Below are 4,967 nucleotides of genomic sequence, written 5' to 3' on the forward strand. Positions count from 1 at the left end.
GGAGCGCAGCCGCTCTTCACGCTCTCACACAGCGACCTGCACGGCTGAATCGGCTCGTCCAGATCATCCAGACACACCGGAGCGAACAGAGAGCACAGAAACTTCTTGGTGTCCGGGTGACACTGTTTTTGCACCAGAGGGGTCCAGGAGGATGCCTGCTGCAGAACCTCGTTCATGGTTTCGTGTCCGAGGAGGTTGGGCAGACGCATGTCCGTGTACTCGATGTCATGGCACAGGAGCAGGTTTGCAGGTATGGGTTTGCAGTTGCTCTTTTTCTGAAAGAGCTCGGGCTGATCGAAGACGTATAATCCGTGAAGCGCATCCAGATATCCAGGTAAGGAGAGCGCAAGCAGCAGAGCCAGACAAGCGCGCAACATTGTTTCACTCGACAGCGCGCGGATAATTAACTGAGTGAGTGCGCTTCTCTACCAACCTGCTCTTCTCATAGTCTGGGCGGAGCGAGGGAAAGCGCTCAGATGTCCATTGTGCTGGTTTATGCTTATGCATATAGGCTGTGCCTCAAAAAGCTAGTTAGTTGCAGCGTTCGAAGTAATTTATCCTCCTTGACCCACACTCATTGTTTATATCAAGACATAAAGAGATTCAATATCGAGGTCAATACAAACGTTAAGTAGCCTATATGCAAACAAATGCATTAAAAATAAAACTTCATTTAATCAAATTCCTGCCTTTGCATTCAGTTGGTTGGGTCAGTTGCACAACTTAACTCAGTTTGTCTGGTTTTACCCTGGAACTGTATTATTTGGTAACACTTTACAATAAGGTTCATTAGTTTAGTTAACATGAACTAAGCATGAACAATACTTCTACAGCATTTATTAATCTCATTTAATGTTAATTTCAACATTTACTAATGCATTATTAAAATCAAAAGTTGTGCTTGTTAGCATTAGTTAATGCAACTAACATGAACTAACAATGAACAACTGTATATTTATTAACTAACATGAACAAAGATTAATAAATACTGTAATAAATGTATTGTTCATTGTTTGTTCATGTTATGTAACCTTATTGTAAAGTGTTACCTATTATTTAAATGCTTGTTCCAAAAGAGGAACAGTGAAATTAAGAGTAATGTAAGAGTGTATGCCTAACAGTAGATCTATAAATTCACTTTAACTAGTTCACAGTATAGTCTTAAATTGCAATACAAAAGAAAAACTTATATTTAACTTGTATATAGTTGTGTACTTGAAGCATACTACTATTAAACTGAAAGTACACTTAACAGCAGTGTTGGGGGTAACGCATTACAAGTAACGTGAGTTACGTAATCAGATTACTTTTTTCAAGTAACTAGTAAAGTAACGCATTACTTTTTAATTTACAAGAGAATATCGGAGTTACTTTTTCAAATAAGTAACGCAAGTTACTTTTTTTCCAGCTTATTCATTTCACTTTTGGTGTGAAAAGGCTTTTATATTTGCCAGAAATATAACTTTTTAAATTTAAAAACAAACATGCAAGCCCTGTCCAGATTTAACAAGTAACGCAAAAGTAACGCATTACTTTCCATAAAAAGTAACTAAGTAACGTAATTAGTTACTTTTTTATGGAGTAACGCAATATTGTAATGCATTACTTTTAAAAGTAACTTTCCCCAACACTGCTTAACAGTATACTTTTATAAACTAAAAAAGTGCCAATTTAGTCACAAGAAGTATACATTGTACATATTGATTTGTATTATATTTAATACATGAAGTAAACTTGGAAAATATACTTGAACTTTCCTCAAGTTTGCTTAAAGGTATAGTTCACTGTCACAAAACTGTCATTATTTACTCACCCTCAAGATGCACAAGTTTCTTTCTTCTGTTGAACAAAAAAAACTTGAGGGTGTGTAAATAACTGAGTTTTCATTTTTGGGTGAACTATCCCACTAATAAAATAAACTTTTTTTGTAAGGGTGCTTCTAGTTCACAAGAAATAACTCTTAACGCCATAGAAACATTCTGTGTTCCTCAAACAATCTTTCAGTGAACATTTCTTAAAATAACCATTTTACTCATATTACTATCGGAAAATATGTAAGATATTCATTTGGTTTTTTGCAAGCTATCTTTTGCAGTAAGGCTTTAATTTGGTAGCTCTATAATTCATATTCTTTGGTGAGTGATGCTGTGGTATTTACCCCTTTAACACTCACGGTCATCTGTCATCATTAAGGCAAAATATGTGAAGTATAGTTCATAATTTTATATAATATGGCTAACATTTTTCATGTATATCAGTGTGATGGATGATAGATCAAATGATGGAGAAAATGAACCGTTGAGTGAAACTGAACTGCTTGCAGTGGCTTGCAGTGGATCGTTCATCACTCTGTAGGGTCCAGTTTTAAGCCGCTGAGTGGGTCACACAAACAAACCCTTTCTCATCGCAAGACAGATCATCCTTACAGAGTTAGAGGAAGCTTAAAGGGATAGTTCATCCAAAAATGAAAATGTGATGTTTATCTGCTTACCCCCAGGGCATCCAAGATGTAGGTGACATTGTTTCTTCAGTAGAACACATTTGATGATTTTTAACTTTAACCGTTGCAGTCTATCAGTCGTATAATGCATGGCAATGGTAACAAAATCTATGAGAGTAAAAAAAACATGCACAGACAAATCCAAATTAAACCCTGCAGCTCGTGACGATACATTGGGTTTCTCGCACAAACCGATCGTTTCGTGTCTTAGGACATCAATGTGTCGTCACGAGCCGCAGGGTTTAATTTGGATTTGTCTGTGCATGTTTTTTTTACTCTCATAGATTTTGTTACCATTGCCATGCATTGTATGACTGACAGACTGCAACGGTTAAAGTTAAATATCATCATATGTGTTCTACTGAAGAAACAAAGTCACCTACATCTTGGATGCCCTGGGGGCAAGCAGATAAACACCACATTTTCATTTTTGGGTGAACTATCCCTTTAAAGTGGACAATGATAATTCTGAGCCAAAGCATGATCGACCTGCTAAGTGTTCAAGCAACACTTTATACATAAATGGAGAGTTTATGTAGCAATGTTAAGGCAGATTGTGAATTCTTTGGATCTTTCTTGTCACTGGGTTTACTGGGGAATAGTCCTGAAGGCTTCTAAAGGTAATAGGTTCAGAGGCCCTCATTAAATACAGGTTAGCTGCTGGGGTTTCCCATCTTTGGGATCCTGCTGGGAAGAAGTAGGCATTTAAAGACTTGTTTCTAGCTGTAAAGTTATAGCCCTTGGTCTCTATGATGATAAGACAAGTTTAGCTCTCTAGGAGATCTGTGTCCTCCGTTTGCCCCTTTGTTGTGTTTATGTAGTGTGCACGTGTCAATATTCATCTGTCTAGCCAGAATAGAGGGGTTACTAATATTGATTAGAGACCAGATGGCGTCTTCTAAAGTTTGCATCAATCAGGGTCTCGTTTTATTGGAAAGTCTATTTACTTTTGCTTAGTTACATAGAAATGGCTTGGAAAAAATCAGATCAACTATATAAATATTCAACAATCAAAATGTGCTTATGTTTATTTTGGCCCCAAAAAATGTTCTTCTGACCAAAGTTGTTATTGGCAACAATGGCAAGTAACAAAACCCTCACTTGGTCACGAAATTAGCAGTTATTTTAGAAAACAATTCAACTGTTCAACAGTCTAACATCAACAATATTATGAGAAAGTTTCTCGTACCGAGTCATAATTACCGGAACGTTTCTCATTAGTATGAGATACTAAGTCATTGTTATGAGAAAGTTTTTCTATATAATGAGACACCGAATCATAATTATGAGAATGTTTCTTATCATTATGACTTACAGAATCATATATTTTATACGTATAGTTTAGGTTTTAGAGTCAGAGAGAATGACGGATGAGTTTGAAATGCCAGCTCTAGAAATTTGTATTTAGTTTAAATATAATATTTAAGAAATGAACTTTTGTGAACCAGAGTGGAGGAACGCTTAATTGTCCAAAATGCATTACTGGTGGTGTTTAGGTCATTTGGTTCAAATTTCAACTTGTGAATTGAAAAGGAGCCAAATTTTTAATTCTGAATTTTGCCCAGCCCTGCAACATAAATATATAAAAGAAATTGCTTTGCAACTAACTACTTTGTCTTTACAAGGAATAAACCAAAAAGGCTGTGAAAGATTAAGTGTTTTAATAAATAATTTATGGCTAAAGTTATTTAAAGGAATATTTCACCCAAAAATGAAACTTAGCCAAAAATGTCCTCACTCTCAGGCCATCCGAGATGTAGGTGAGTTTGTTTCTTTATCAGGTTTGTAGAAATGTAGCATTGCATCAGTGTCTCAGCAATGGATGCTCTGCAGTGAATGGGTGCCGTCAGAATGAGAGTCCAAACAGCTGATAAAAACATCTCAGTAATCCACAAGTAATCCACAGCACGCACGTCCACCAGTTAACATCTGGAGAAGACAAAAGCTGAAACAAATCCAGCATTAAGACGCTTTTAACTAAAAGTCCATATAATCCATAATAACTGTTCCTCCAGTGAAAAGGTGTTCTGGTGTGAATCAGGAGAGAAATCTGCACAGATCAAGCAGCGTTTAAACAGCTCTAAACTGTTATTATAGTGTGAATATTGAAGGACACACAGCAATCATACTTTCATGATTGCACATTTTTCTCATAACTATTTCTTTGAAATGAATATTCGGTCTTTGTGATTAAAAAACAACATTTCCGTTAGACTAGACAGCAGGAATCATCAAACTAAATTTTACTTTGTGAAACTAAAACAGGTTGATCGTAAGTTGATATCTTTAAATGTCTGAGATCTTAAAAAAGAGGAACTGTTGTTGTTGCTGTTCAGATCTATTAATTTATTCAAAAATGCATAAAAAACAATTTCACTTAGAATTTCACTAGTAAATTTAACAATTAATTACAAAGAAACTGCAAGAAACACATTGAATTAAACATGAAGTAGAATGACTGAAATAG

Source organism: Sinocyclocheilus rhinocerous, unplaced genomic scaffold (genome assembly GCF_001515625.1).
Source record: "Sinocyclocheilus rhinocerous isolate Xijiao unplaced genomic scaffold, SAMN03320098_v1.1 scaffold323, whole genome shotgun sequence".
Classification (NCBI taxonomy): domain Eukaryota; kingdom Metazoa; phylum Chordata; class Actinopteri; order Cypriniformes; family Cyprinidae; genus Sinocyclocheilus; species Sinocyclocheilus rhinocerous.